At 36.1% G+C, this 17,076-nt stretch overlaps 1 long non-coding RNA gene across 1 annotated transcript; it reads right to left on the bottom strand.

Annotated features, from left to right (window-relative positions):
* Positions 1-2,726: 2,726 nt before the first annotated feature.
* On the bottom strand, positions 2,727-7,639 carry LOC138314012 (uncharacterized). Its single transcript, XR_011207313.1, has 4 exons — positions 5,077-7,639; positions 4,272-4,342; positions 3,622-3,689; positions 2,727-3,275 (listed from the first exon to the last, which is right to left on the bottom strand). It is a non-coding gene; the product is annotated as an uncharacterized lncRNA (long non-coding RNA).
* Positions 7,640-17,076: the final 9,437 nt, after the last annotated feature.

A 17,076-nucleotide genomic window follows, 5' to 3' on the forward strand; every position in this document is an offset into this window, starting at 1 on the left:
GTTCCTCCCAGACCCTTACCTCAGCAAAAGGCAGTTGTACTCAACAACTTGAAGATCGAGCTAAGGAATACCACGCAGGATTACATAAACAAAAAATGTGATAAAAATGGTAGACCTATGAGCTCGAATCTGACTCAAGAGGAGCAGTCTGGGATAAAATCACTGAAGGATCGTGTCAAAAGTAAGGAGGTGATAGTTATGCCGTCAGACAAAAGTGGGCGTATGACCATGAACAGTATGAGCAATTTCATTGAACTCATGCAGCCCCATCTCGATGATGATCCTACTATCAGCCATGAGGAACACGACAAACTCGAGAAGGAGATTGGAGCTCACGCTTTGCAATGGGGGAGGTTCCTCACAATGGGGGAAAGGTGGGATGACCCAGATGGTATTCAACACAGACATTGGGACAGGGTAAACAGGCACTTTGCACTACAAATTGCATTGCACCGCCCTTGCATGGTTTACCGAAAGACCATAAAACCGCCAGTGAACGTGGTCATCCCCTAAGACCGGTATGCGGAGCTAACGAGAGCATCAATGGTCCTCTTTCAGACACTCTCTCTGAGATAATCTCAACGTTGGGAGACGTTGCCGACGACATCGGAGTCATCAGTCGATCCACAGAGGATGTACTTGAAGCGGTGACATCGTACAATAACAACACGGCTCATGGTGCCAGAGAACCAGTAGCTTTATCAATGGATGTTGCCGCCATGTATCCGAGCCTCAATGCCTTCGCCGTTGCGAAGGAAGTGAGAGAGGAGTTCCTTCATTCTGACCTGGAGGTAGTTGTGGATTCCACTGAACTTGGTCTTTATCTTGCGATCATTTATCAAAATAAACGCAAGGACCTAGACGTGCTTGGCCTTGATGATAAGATACCCAAACGCAGGAGTCGTGGCAAAGACATCAAAATCACAACGGATGAAGTTACTTCAGCTAGGAGGAGGGGAGAAAGACCACCAGGCTCCGACAAGAGTCTATTTAGAGAACGTGAAAGTGTACCTAGGTCAGATGAGACACGTCTCATGTTCGCGTTGGCCTTGGAAGAGGGGACCAAATAGTAATGAACCACCATACTTACACGTTTCAGGGAGACTTATACCACCAACAGCAAGGAGGTCCCATTGGTCTTAAGGTAGCTGGCTCGACCGTTTGAAAGTAATTAACTTTTTTTCATTTATAGATATTTTTAATTGGTTCACATGGTCATGCTGTGTCAAAAAATGGACAAAAAAGTGTGTGTCATTGTGCTAGTTTTTGCTAGCCTCGTTTGAAAAGTGTTACCTTGACAACGACTTAACCAAACCTTTGCGCAGAAATATAGCACAACTGGACATGTACTTGGTAAATGTAATGCAATAAAATTATATGGAAATATAAGATTTTTTCATTTGTTCTTACTTTAATGTATTTGTATGGATGTCTTGTGACTATTAATAAATATAAAACATAAATCAATATATTTATTGTTTCCTAGCGTCGATTTAAAAAGTGTCTCCATGGCAACGTTTCCCTCATTTTTCAGTACTGATATATAGCAAAATGAGTTGTCCATTTTAACATGATAAAAATATATGAAGGAATAATTAACTTTTTTCCAAAGATGCTCATTTTGCAGAGGACATCCATATCTTTATAAAAATGATGAGAAATGGCATGTCATTGTCCAAAGAAAAAAGTTATTGGATGTTAAATCCATAGCAACCGTTTTCCTTAGCAACATTTTTCTAAAATGTATAAATAGGGTTGTTGTGTACATTTGAATGTAACCTAATGTATATTTTTTCTGATAAAGACATGTTATGCATGTAAAGATGATAAAATATTTGTTTTTCAATGAAAAACTATATTTTGGTTAACTTTTATTAGTAACCAACCGTTGCATAGCAACCAAGCAGTATTCTATACAAAAGTCTTACCTGGATTCAATTTTGCATTCTATTCAAAGTTTTCAAAGTTATTTGATATTTATAGCATTTAGACAAAAGTTTTTCTTTGAGACATTCATAAATTTTCATAACTAAAACAATTTTGTGATGAAAAAGTACTCTATGAAAGGTTGTGTACCCTAGCAACCACTTTCAAATATTCCCCCTTCACATAACTGAATACTTCATAGCAATACAATTGCATTTTCATACATAGGAATGCTCAAATTTTGTGGTTTCTAAGTTATTTTAATCAAAGATCTCAATTTTTATATTAAATTATTAGCATCAAGGGGATATATGAATGTAAATTTTATATATATGTAAAACAACCACTGATAACAGGGCTGAGGTCTTTGGTCACATGACTTCCAAGATACCTGTTTGAAGGTCAGTGATTTTTATCAATGTACTTGTCTTCCCTCCATTTCTTAAACCTGGTACATACCTTAATGCCCCTGGCTGCTTAAAGAAAATTAAATAAAATCAAACTTAAAAACCATAAGAATTCCACATAAAAATCTAATAGAAGCAAGTAAATAACAAATATTGTTTATGAATTATTTCCCATACATGTATGTAAGTTTGAATTGAATTCCATTCCAAGATCAGAAAAAAACATGTAATGGCACTCTATGATGACAACAGACAAAGCACAATAGCAAATTGGTATCCAGTCTCTGATGCAACATCATTTTATATATTATCTTTTATAAAAAATCATCTTTTAAAATTTATTAAAAGTTTGTATCCTTAAATGATGATTAACAACATCAATTCCTGTAATATTTGATTTATTCAAAAATGAAAGAAAGAACAGAACTTGAGCATGCATAATTAATATATATATAAGATAGATGTTCTGCTCATTGAGAAGTTGAAATTGACATAATTTCAAATATGACATAATGAAACTTTTACAATAAATTCAGAAAAAGTTCTGACAAAGGAAAGATTAGCATTAAAACTATCACATTGATATTAAATGTATTATCTATACATATCATAGATTACAGACTAAAAATCCAACATTTAATCATAATGTTTTGTTTCTAATATCCATGAAGAAATCAATCTTTCAACACTGAATGTTGAATGATTACCAGCAACACTCAATCAACTAAGACATCTCTTAATAGTTTCTGTAAACATATTTCCATAATTAGCTGCAGTGAACAAGGCTTGAGTTATGTCCCCTGAAAGCTGCAGATTCAGTTCTCAACATATGCAGACAGGAACAACAGTTCAACTTCTTTTGAAAGCACAGACATAGTGTTCCTTATCACAGTTTGCAGTTGGTGACATGATCAGTTTATTTACCAATCATGGAGCGGTGTCCTAAAATTCAATCAAGGGACATCATTATACAATAGGTACATGTAACAGGATACTGATGGCTCAAAAACAAGTTAATCTGTCTCAGTAAGCATCCATATGTGCCTTTTATTCCTTTGAGACGCATTCTTATGTCTTGATTCACATGTAAAGACTTGCAAGATCACGCAAAATGGAATACAAATCACAAGTAGTATGGGGGCATTTTTACAACTTCAATTGTTTTTCAGAAAAGGGAGTGGCGCTTATAGGGGGGAGGGGGGCACTAATTACGTACATATATATATATTTACAGATTGCTGCCTTTTGTATAATTTTGACCTAATAGATTGTTTTCAAATATACACACCTCTAACAACATGTGAAAGTGCTCTTGTATTGTCCCTCTTCTGCCAATCTCTCCTCGAATCCTGAATCCTGATAAAATAAAGATTGGTTTGTTACATGACAATTTTATCGATTTAACCATTCTCATAAATTGTACTGGTCTATTATATGAATTATACAAAATCCACACAAAATGGTAAATGGATACACTGTTATTGTACATTTTATCAAAATTTTGAATTCATTGTGACAGGCATTTTTTTATCTAGGATGTACATGAAGAAAATAGATTTCTTTTATAATATTTTATCCCTTCAATCTTGATTGTGGATCAAGATAATTCATTTGAACTGAAGTCCATGACCAGTATGCTACAGATCAATACATACAATGAAATGTACATTGTAGGTCAAATTAATTATGAACCCATACATGTATCTTTTTATTATGACTTGGTAATGTAGAAAAGTATAATTATATAACAGTAATTGACAATATAACCTACACAGACACATGATTAAACTTGTGTTCACTTTATATAATTCATTCATTCATTTATTTCAAAATTTCATATTGACACAATTCAAATATGTATTATGATATCAACCCATATTCATATGTCAACTTTTGTACACATGCATGTTTACAAAGCTTCCTCAGAAAATCACTTACAACATGGATATTGGATAATTGCTAGCAGATCACAAAATGTCAGCAGCTACATATGTCAGCATGTGTCACACCTATAAATTATAAAACAAGATTATTAATTTATATAAAAAACTAAATCAATTTAATATTTTAGAAAAAAAGTATGTTACATGCTAATAAGCAACATGCACAAGTGACTGTACATGGTGAATTCTATAATGATGTGATGTATAATGGCATATTAAAATTATATGTAATAGAACTATGTAGCTGGCCCCGAAGTGTCACTCATGAATACTCTTTATGTAGGCTTACATGTACACATAACAAATACATGTATGTACCATACATAAATTTAACAACATCTAACCTGGATATAATGTAGATAATATGTTGATGTGACTCATGTATTTTTATCTGTTTATGTCATTTGCATAGTTTTGTCAAATATATCTTGTTTCCCCCTAAGCAGTGCACATATAGATCTAGTACACGCAGAGAAATATCTGAAATCGACACTGTCTGACTGCAAGTTATAAACAGCCTGTTGATCTACTGAATTTCTTGAAACAGTAAAAAAATGCGAAAAAAATATACGACAATCGTGCTGGTTTAAGCCAACTACCTTAAATTATCTGGAGCGTAAGCCAAGATCCATATGATTTTCTGGTGCCGACAGTTCAGGCAGAAAATGGCAGCAGCAGCAGACTGTTGATCTACTGAATTTCTTGAAATATTAGAGAAGGATCGAAAATAATTAGGTTCAGATATGGATTATTTATTCGCTTAATTTGATTAAAGCTTAAAGATAATCAATATATCTTACCGTGTCCGCTTTGTGGTCTTCCTAATGCATGTCGGTGGATTTGTTGTGATTGTTGCTCGGCCATCGGTAGCGATTTGGCCTTCAATAAAACTTCCAATCCCCGTTTTCTATGCAATAAATCATTCTCTCATCTTCCTGTGTGTCTCAATAATCTACTTTTTTGGTTTAAACGACCTAAATTATTATCAAATGCCTCTACTCAGCATGATAATAACATACCACACACTCGTCTGGTCTTGGCGTCGATAGTGACCGCCATAACCGGAAGTACGTATCATTGTCGTAAAACGAAATATATTTTCTTAAATTCACGTTTCCTGCATGTAATTTGACTGACTTATCAATAGTATAGTTTACTGATCAAATCAGATAAATTATAACGTGTTTTTTTGGATTTATTTTGCGAAAAAAATATACGACAATCGTGCTGGTTTACGATGCGCGCGCGCATTCAAAATCGGCCGAGCCAACTACCTTAAATTATCTGGAGCGTAAGCCAAGATCCATATGATTTTCTGGTGCCGACAGTTCAGGCAGAAAATGGCAGCAGCCACGGTGTCAACCTTCCTTAACCACCAGGTATACGTACACAAAGCTTATGTGGATGACCAGAACCTTGTTGTGGAGGCGTTACCACCAGGTAGTAGGTTTGTTGAGAACAAGATCGTTATTGTGGATGAATTGGTGGAGAGGGATAGAATAAGACCAGCAGATGAGAGGACGGCGCAGATAATTAAAGAGGTTGCCAACTCAGTATGCCCCTATACAAGAATGGAGGTTGACTATCCATCGGCCCATGATTCTGGATGGATGCCGTTGCTGGACATTCAGGTCCAAATTCGCGACGCGGATAGGTCTGTGGACTGGAAGTTCTACAAGAAAGAGGTTTCCAGCTCACAATTCATCCTCAATCGCAGTGCACTCCCTGTGTCCGTGAAACGCCAATCCCTAATTCAGGACGGCATACGCCGATTGCGTAACACCAGACCATCTTTGGTACCAGAACTGTGCCAAGAGCTTATGGAGGATCTTGCAGAGATGATGCTGATCTCAGGATACCCAGAGTCTTTTAGGGCCAATGTAATCATTGCTGCCCTCAGAGGCTATGCCAACCAGGTATCCGCGAGCGAGCGTGGTGATACGCCACTATATCGGCATAGATCTTGGAAGGAGAATGAGCGCAGGTCTAGGAAGAACGTGAAAAAGGCTTCGTGGTTTCGACCAGCTGACACCGTAATTTTCGTACCATCAACTCCTGTAGCAGAACTTGCCAGACGTGTACGAGGGGTGACAGCGGTACAGGGGCCCAGACTTGACGTGAATATCAGGGTGGTTGAAACTGGTGGACAGACGATCAAGCAGCAACTTGTTCGTACCGACACTAAATTTGGTGATGAGTGTCAACGAGGAGAGTGTGTGTTGTGTCAGAGCAACCCTGGTTCTGGTGGTGGGTCATTACATTTCCGGTCCGGTGCGCTGTACAAAGCCACATGCAAAATCTGTGCCAAGCACAACACAGTGGCCGAGTACATTGGTGAAACCGGCCGAAATGCCTATACCCGGTTCCAGGAACACAGGCGCCAAGTAGAGAGTGGTAATCTCTCTAATGCTCTGGCTAAGCACTTGCTCGAAGAACACCCAGGAGACGAAGGTGACATTAGAAACTTCAAGTGTGAAGTCCTCAAGACCTTCTCCAAGCCACTCGAACGACAAGTTTCAGAGGCGGTCGCTATACACGGATCAGTTGCTGACAAGCTCCTCAATTCTAAGTCAGAATGGGAGCAACCTGCCGTAGAGAGATTGGTGGTCACTAGGGAACCACGACTGTGAACAGCAATATGTGATAGGAAATCTGATTAAAATACAGATCTTTATGACCACTCCGGTGATTAGAGGATCTGACAGCGTCCCATGGGGGGTCATGTCATGTTCAGGTGACCTTTATACCACGTGTACTCACGACCACGTGTAGGTTCTGCACCTTGCTGCATCAAGTGTAAACAACATTTCGTCCCAGTATACATATACGGTAAGCTATGTTGTTCTCTTGGGGCGAGATGACCTTAGGTGTGAAAGTTTTGGGGGCAGCAATTTGACTGGTCTTTATCAAGGATCACGTGGACGTGGCCCCTAGTGGGATTTTCTCTGATCCTTTTTATCAAACGTAATGATAATGGGAATCTGTGTTTTATTTTATTAGATTTGATGTAATAGGCACTTTGTCTACAGAATAGTGTGAGGTACGAGTTGTCTCAAAACAATAACATACCCTTAGTCGATTGTCAAACTTTTCTTTCGATTGCCACCTCGAAAAGCTGGTATGTCTGACGTTTCGACCGTGCATGTGATTGCATATAATATCCCCTTTTCATACGTCAGTGTTATGTTTATGGCTACACAAGTCTATCTGATAAAGTATCTTGCGGTTATAACCATTGTTTAAACACTGGGGTTGATTTAGTGCACATAGCATGTTGGGTCGAAATAACCCGCCGTATACATCAAACGGGCCGAGACATTTCGTACCTGCACACAATAGATGTAAAAAAACCTATAGTGGCTGAATATATATTCCATAGAAATGATTTTGATTTTACTTTGAATTTATATTGGCCTTTTATTTCGGATTATTAATATACTAGCTTTATACCGTTTTTCCTCATTATGAAAAACTGTTTGATGGGCGTGTATACTTAATTACCTATATTGAACGAACGGCTATCAAATGCCATTACAAGCGGACTGCTGTTGTAACATCATTCCCAGTTAAACCAGTCTACATTTCATGCTTGATGACTATAATGGTCTTTTTTGGATTGTTTTTATTCCAGTGTTCCCCGTTTGGATGGCATTCAATGCATCTATTAACATGTCCTAACAGGCTGCCATAGTTATCACTATCGGGACCTCGCCCGCGCGTGGTTTATATCTATGACGCGTGAGGCTATTATTTACCTTGTTAGTCATGATTATCAATGAATGCGGACCAATTGCTATACACAAGGGAGAAAGGAACTATAATTAACTTAGAAACGTCCGTCAGAAAGGGAGATAAACCAGAGATACAAAAATCTATTTCATCTCAAGCCAACATATGAATTTCAAAATTTGTTAGAGAATGATTATATATTATAACCTTTTGATAGAAACTTGTAAAAAAAACCTTTCTAAAACCTTTTACTAATTTATTTCATTATCAAATACCTTTACTATGATAGACGTTAAGGAAAACAGCCGTTAACGGGTGACGTAATATCATGTCTTTATAAACACTCACTAATTTCACTGGCTTAGAACATATTTAAAAAAAAACAAAAAAATGCATGGACGTGATGCTTAAATGTTCCGATTCCTTCCCTTTTTCTTGACTCGGAATGGCAGTCTTAGGCATTAACGGTCTGGGAAGATGTCCAATAGAACCTTCCCCGCGTTAGTATACTGAGCTAGTCCCGTAGACTCACGGAATATAAAACTGATAGCTTTTCAATAATACTTAAGGCACATGCTGATACCACGGTGATCCTTAATGTCTAGTTTACGACTGTGTTACAGCAATAAAACCCCTAATGCTCTGAGTGTCGAGTAAAATGTTGCAACTAGAGAAAATAATAATAAAAACCCACTGCTGAATAAGATTGCCATGCTCTAGGAACGTGATGCGTAAATATAGATTTTTTTTTTTCATTTATTCATAACAAATTTTGGCAAATTGAACTTTAATTATGAATGAGCGGTAAAATAAAACTCTTTGTTCATTTTTTTGATACGATGGTCCCAATATGATATACAGCATTTATCTTAAAATATATCTAACTCATGTACTTACTCACGTAAGATCCTATATATATATACTGATAGGAATTATCATTCAATTGTTAAATCCGCGAACATTTTTTTATCTTCGCGAATATATTTTGAAATGGAAATCGCGAAAATTAGTAGCCGCGAAAAATGCTGGTTTACAGTAGTTCGATATCAATTATTTTTGAAGTACTGTGTATTGATTTTCCTTATGTAGAATTTCATTGTGAATAATGCCTTTTTCTTCACAATGTAATACATGTTTTTCCATAGTTCAATATCAAGTTACAGCCCAAAGCCAGAAATAGCATTGCTAATTTGTTTCTTCGTTCTTCAGTGAATCACACACACAAAAAAAACATTACAGAAGCTAGGACAGTCAGAGATGGGTTTGATATTTGATTTCAATTTTCAATCTACGAATTTTTTTTTCATTTTTGGTACATTTCCGTTATGATAAAATTAATGGACTTTACACCAATATTACATTTATCAAATGAAACATAAAATTTATGAAAAAATACATATTTTTCTGAATTATTTCAACCTCATTATAAAGCTAGAATCATCAGTATCCTCGTTTTACACAGAGGTGTAGAAGTCACTTACCACATGGACAAAAATAACGCAAAATGGAGTATGTTTACACAGATCGAAACTGAACGTGGAATCCTGTTAAGGAATGTGCAGCAGAAATATCTCCTTTCCATTCTATAATGAAGTTGTACGTCGGAATGACAGATGCTGCTATTAATATTGACACTGGATCATGTGTGTGTTTCTCAGTGCACTTTGTAGCAGATCAGATTTATGCTGCAGTTCTACTTCCGCGGAATATAACAATGCCATATCATGATGTAAAACCCATTTCATCAGTTATAATTTAAACCAGTTGACAAAAGACAACACTTATTTAGATTCCTTCCCAGTAAATAACATAGTAAAAGCTTAGAAGTATTGATGGGAACACAAGTTTTTCGCCAATTTTCAGAAATGATTTTACGTTTCCGTCCGAGACTCCAAATTAGGTTTTTATCAGGCTGATTGGTCTGTCTGGCTGTTCCTGGTCCTTACCAATAATTGACAGTAATACCTGACCCAGCGTTCCCCTAAAACGAAAAGATTTCACAGAGCTACCCAACGGGCAAGATATTCAATTATGCTGAACTGATTAGTGTGTGGTATGACATTTACACGCTTCTTTATTTTTCGCACATTATTTAAACACCAATAAAATAGTTATATCAGTCGATAGTCGTTTGTTGTAAAAAGAACATTATACAAAAATAGACTGACAATGAATGAGTCAGAAAGCAAGGACTATGTATATATAGCTTTTTGATTACCAAGATAGTTCACAAACAATACTTTATATCTGTTACTATTATAATGATATTCTTTAATTTCCGTCCGGACTCTATCGTCTATACTATATGGCAATGAAACTTCATACCAGGTAGCTGTGATCTAAATCTTCACGATAGAGTCCGGACGGAAATTAAAGAATATCATTATAATAGTAACAGATATAAAGTAGGTACCTACGTCAATGAAAAACCATTTATTTAATTTTAAATTACTAATGACTAATCAAAGATCTTTTTAATTCATGAAAATCAAAACACGTTAGTCTGAACAGGCCAAAGCAATAGAAATGATACAGATTTACGTATCAAAGATAAATAAATCTGTAAGGAAAAAGTGGGATCCGATAATATGAGGAAATAATACAAAGCAAATCCCAGGTAAGAAAAGTGGATATAGAAATGAAAACAGGCATTTTGCAGCTATGATGACATGGCATTGAGCTATATGCATTACTTCTAGTCTAATTTGTCAAATTTACTGTCTTCGGCGGCATGCTTCAGTGATGTAGCACTATAAAAAAGGGCAAAAGTTCCACTATACAAGAAGACACAACATGAATATACCGCAGTCTCCCGAAACACGCACCTCGCACAACATACATGCAACACACCGCATACATGGGAGGCCGTCCTTACATGACCATAGCTGTTAATAGGACGTTAATTAATCAAACAAACAAACAAACAAACGGCCTTGAAAAATAAAGGTTTAAGATTAAAAATAGTCCCTCAAAGTTTTTATTTATGTTATGTATACCTTAATTGCAAATTAAGATACTGGTCTTCATCCGATATTCAATATGATTATTGTTTTTGTAATAAATGACGTTCCTAGGGTTGGGGTATATTATGCTCATAAATTCAGTATAGTTTATATCCAGCATCCCAAAAAGCACTACATTGCTTGATAATAGCATAGAGTGTCATACAACTGATTATATTGATATTTATTAAGTTTCATAATTAATAAATTAAACTTTTGTCAATACAATTGGCCAGATTTGTTGATTTTTATAGGGGACGTAACTCTTTGCAATTAACAGGGTATTAGGCTATTATAGTTGTATATCCATATATTAGTTATAATTACTAGTTTCAATGGTATAAATGAAGGATATATATAATCAAATATACCAATTTAGATTCACCTACATCCTTATATGCGAATATTGGCTCACGTTGACAGCTACATGTATCTTGAAAAGTGGGTATATTTCGGAAATAAAGCAATGAATCTTTTGTGTCTTTGGATAATTTCTTTTCTGTGATCATAAGGTACTACCAAAGGTAACCTTTGCATCAATATAAAAACTAAACGGGTCATTTTTCGCACTTAACTGATCTACTAATTATTCCCTATGGCACTTCCATACTCAATATCCTACACAATAGTGTAGAAAAAACTTTGTACATTCTATGTTGTTTTTCAAACGTGTGCTTGCCGTATGTTTACGTAACACAATAACTATACTTATTACGATGTACAACCGTTATTCTAATTAATGTTAATAAATTTGGATAAGATGTGATAAAACTTTTTACAATGATATTTATTCTCTATTCATGATTCTTTTTTAAGGATTAACTTGAATATATTCTTTAAAGTTATGGAGATATAACACAAAAATCTGAATGTACTCTTTTGTCTAAATCATTACGCCGTCATCTCAGCCTATCAGAAGCAACGTTACAAACGGCGACGCCATTTTTTCCTTTATGGGCTGATAAAGTTAATGTTAAAGCCAATGAAAATGCTCGTAGCAAGCAAAATTGAATTATAGTAAAGTAACCAAAAGTAATCGATCACACAATAATATTTGTGTTGTCATCCTGTAATCGATTACTTAAAAGAGTGTGAAGTAATCGTACTTTAATCGATTTCATTTTGAAGTAATCGACCCCATGTCTGCTGAGAAGTAGGGTCCGGGTTTTTTCCCTTGGCCTAGACACACCGGGTGTCTTTGGGCGACAACTGTTTTCCTATCCGAGGGAAGAGTGAGAACATGTTCTCATGAATTCTCGCCCAAATAACGTGAACATAACCTAAGAACAAATATGGCGATGGTCGGAGTAGGGAACGTGTAAACATTAGCAATTTATTTATAGATGATCTTTTTAACATTGAAGATGAAACCGAATCGGTGACACCACTTGGTATATTCATATATAACAATCCTGAAAAACCCCACACCTTTTGATATTAAACGTTAATTGATTAAATAATAGTTCAGATTCAATAAAATAGATTTCACTTATTTAATGTAAAATATAAATTATCTATGTCTCTGCTAATACATGTATATCAGTGACACTCGTGCCAGCCAAAGTTTCTCGCATTTCTAAACAACTGACGTGTACGGTAACGTAACGTCAATATAAAGAAGTTATTGGATATTCGTCAATAAACAAACTTCACAGCATTTTACGACCTGTTAGTACTTTAACATATATCAAATCACATTTACATCAGTATTTTTAATCTAATAATCACACTTCACGGCCACAGACAAGAAAGTCAAATTGAAGCGAAAGGCTTACCATTATTTTTAATTTGGCGTCATTTTTGTTCTTGTTTGTTCTTCATGCTTCTGCTTTGGAGGTGGTGTGAGATTTTGTTCCGAGAACAATGTTCTGGTGTCATGTTCATTACGTTGGGACGAAATCACCCCCGGAGAAGTGTTCTTGTAACAGATATATGTCGCCCAATGACGACCACCATGTCTTTTGAGAAGTAGGCTTTGGATTCTGTCCCCTTGCCTATATACACCATAATCTATAAAAGCGGTAAGGTATCCTGTGTAGCGCTCACAATAAAGAAATAATCCGACCGGTTTGCTCGTTGCCAGTACAATGTATAATGTGACTGAATGCGTGTTGTTCGGTGTCTTTGTTTTGAGTGAGGAAGCACTAAGAGAAAGACAATAGTGTTACAATTAAATAGGCCATGGGCTAGGAGAGTCCCACATGTCCCCTCCCCCTAAACCTCCGAACCAATATTTTTCTGAACCCTTATGACCCACTGATCACAAATCAAACATTTAGTACATGTAACATTGCATAAATTGGGATGAAATTCCGGTTATGACGTTATCAAGATGGCCGAATTTCAAAAACAAATGAAAAATAGTCATTACATTAACATTTTCAACCGAAGTAGACAAATGAGGCATCAAAATGACCGCAATAGAACAACAAATACATCAGGACCAAAAAATCCAATATATGTAGTGATTTCTACGTAGGAAATGAAAACTTCTGATTTTAAGCTCAAAAATGGCGATTTTTCAGCAATTTTTTTCATATTTGGCTTAAGCAAAAATGTTTCTTAACAGCAAACTATAATTTCTAATAAGTTTTTTGGCCACTTATCAATCAGTTCAAACAAAAACCAATGCTAACATTGTATAAATTCCGGTTATGACATCATTAAGATCGCCACCATCTCGAATTTCAATGAAGAATAGTCATAACACTGATATTTTTCAACTAAACTAGACAAATGAGGTATCAAAATGACCAAAATAGAACGAAAAATACACATTAGGACCAAATAATCCAATATATGTAGTGATTTGTACACAAGAAATGCAAAACAATAAGATTTGTAAACTCAAAAATGGTGATTTTTCAGCAAATTTGTCATACTTGGCTTGACGCAGCAAAAGTGTTTCACAACAACAAACTATTACTCGTAATAAATTATTTAAACTCCTATCAATCAGTAAAAACAACAACAACAAAAATATATAGAAATGCAAAAAAAGAAGTATACCCTTAATTTTGTTATTACAGCACAACACCTACTGATAGCGTAACAAATGGAACCTAAGTTAAGCCTGTGCTTCCGTTAATATCATTAACAGTTTCCAAAACATTTGTATCTTTGAAAATGAGCAGATTCATTACTTATTCCCTATGCATAGCATAAGCAAAGTGTCAGATGGTTTCTACAATGTCACATATGTCTTTCACTGATAACCATTATTATTGTGCGTGCTTTCTCGCCTCACTGCACTATCCACTGAAGGGACTCGTCATATCTGGTAGCTGGTACATGCAGTCCGAATCAGAGTAATCGAGATATCAGTAATCAATTTGTCGAAAGTCAGAGCGTCGTCTTCGATGTCGATGAGCTGATGTGACACTACGTTACCAGTGTTGTTCTAGCCTGTCATCTTTTATGACCCATCCATGGCCAGAATTCATATCAGGAACAACAGGTTCAGGGATGTGGGATCTCTTTCAGATTCTAACATATTGTACGTATATGCTGTTTCAGACTTCTCTGGCATAATGGAAATTACACCAGATCCACATTTTTCCAATGATGGAATTGGTTCTCCTTAGCGCATAGCTCAATAATTCGTTTGAAGTACTATTTATCAATCTTGTGGACCCTCGTGCAACCATAAATGGCACAGGTGATATCATCGAGGTCATTAACGAGGCCATAAAAGTTAAATGCTTTTCATTGGTCTGACTTTTCCATCTCCCTTGAAGGTGCTGGTTGTGTCACATCTGGTGTAAAGAGACCATTGAAGACTCTCCGGTAAAAAGTTTTCTACAGTGCTTTCCAGACTTGGCAAAGTGTAAAACTTCACTGCAGACCTCATTTGTGACCTCAAAGCATCCACTTGTGCCACCTATGGTCACTGAGGTTCACAAGAATGAGGAATCGTGCTTCATACGAATTAAGGATAACCAACTGAACCCTCCGCAGAATGTGGATCTGGTGTCTTTTCCATCATGCAGGGGAAGTCTGGAACATCATATACGATATGTGAATCTAGGTGAAACTAGGTTGGAAACAGGAAGAGCTCCCACATCCCTGAATCCGATGTTTCTGATGTTAACTCTGACCATGGACGGCTAAGTTAGAACCACGATGGTAACCCGGTAATGTAATGTCACATCAGGTCATCGAGGTCGAAGACGACACTCTGGCGAGAAAGCACGCACAACGAAAATGATTATCATTAAGAACTAGTGAAAGAATATGTGACACTGTAGTAACCATCTTATATTTCCTTACGTTATACACAGGAAATAAACAATGGATGTGCTCATTCTAAAAGACACAACACGTTTCGAAAAGTGTCATGGTATTTACGGAATTTAAATTCATAGTTGGCGTTTTGCTGTAATAATTCAGTTTGAGAGGCTACTAGTATACAATATTTCGAACATGAAAATGGATTATTTTGAAGTCCCACTTAGTTATTCACCCAACTTTAAATTCAAATTTGTTAAGATATAAATCGTCAATAGCCAATGTTATATTCAGGAAATTCCAAGACACCAGGAAACTGTAGTGTCAGCGGTTTTGAAAAAAAATAACAATCATGTGCCGCATCCGGTGATGTTTTGTAAACCGAATGATGGTATAACAACAATTCTCTTTAGCATTTCTATATACTTTTGTTGTTGTTATTGTTGTTATTTTAACCGATTGGTAAGAGGTCAAATAATTGATTACGAATAGTAATTTGTTGTTGGGAAACAATTTTTGCTGCGTCAAGCCAAATATGAAAAAAAAACGCTGAAAAATTATCATTTTTGAGCTTAAAATTGTATTTTTTTCATTTCCTGCGTTCAAACTACCACATATATTGGAATATGTTGCTGAAAAATCATCATTTTTGACCTAAAAAGTCAGATTTTTTTTCAATTCCTGCGTAGAAATCACTACATATATTGGATTTTTTTGGTCCTGATATGTATTTGTTGTTCTATTGTGGTCCTTGTGATACCTCATTTGTCTACTTCGGTTGAAAAATGTCAATGTTATGACTATTTGTCAATTTTAAATGAAATTCGAGATGGCGGCCATCTTGATGACGTCATAACCGGAAGTTTATCCCAACTTATGCAATGTTTACATTTTGATTTGTGATCAGTGGGTCATAAGGGTTCAGAAAAATATTGGTTCGGAGGTTTGGGGGGAGGGGGGTGCATGTGGGACCCTCCTAGCCCATGGCCTAGTATCACTGCATTCATGAGCACTCCACATTGCATACACGGGAGGCCTTCCTAAAATGATCTTGGCTGTCAATAGGACGTTAAGATCATTCGACAAACCAATCAATCAATCAATCAACCAATCAATCAATCAATCAACCAAAAAACAATCAACCAACCAATCAATCAATCAAGCAACCAATCAACTAATCAATCAACCAAAAATCAATCAATCAATCAACCAATCAATCAATCAACCAAAAAATCAATAAATCAATCAATCAACCAACCAATCAACCAACCAACCAATCTATCAATCACTCAATCAATCAATCAACCAATTAACCAACCAATCAATCAACCAATCAATCAATCGATCAATCAATCAATCAACCAACCAATCAACGAATCAAAATAATTTGAACTCTTGATGAAGTGATATATGATAAGCATATATATATCTAATATAGAAAATAGCGTTTTATTTAAGAAATTGTTTTGAGTCATCTTTTATCTTCATTTTCGATAGGTCATTATGAGTTAGAGTGTTAATAAAACCTTTCGGAACCCCATAAGATAGTCTGGTGTACTCATATCCTCTTAGTGTTGGAATGTAGACCGACGTAGAAGCGGATGTAGGCAAACATTCTCCCATCAGACAGCGAAGAGGACAAGAGTATGTAATTAGATGATAAGGATGTGAAGCACAGCCACTATAGAACGTGTGCCACCGGTATCGAAACATAGTTATTCTAAAGCGATACTATCCACATATCTCCCCAACCCCTATGTTCATATTACCCCACGTGTCTGGCTGTGATATTCATCAGAAAATGTAACGCATTTACGAATTCGTTTTGCTCCTAACAATATT

The sequence above is a fragment of the Argopecten irradians genome, chromosome 2, assembly GCF_041381155.1.
Source record: "Argopecten irradians isolate NY chromosome 2, Ai_NY, whole genome shotgun sequence".
NCBI classification, from domain to species: Eukaryota; Metazoa; Mollusca; class Bivalvia; order Pectinida; family Pectinidae; genus Argopecten; species Argopecten irradians.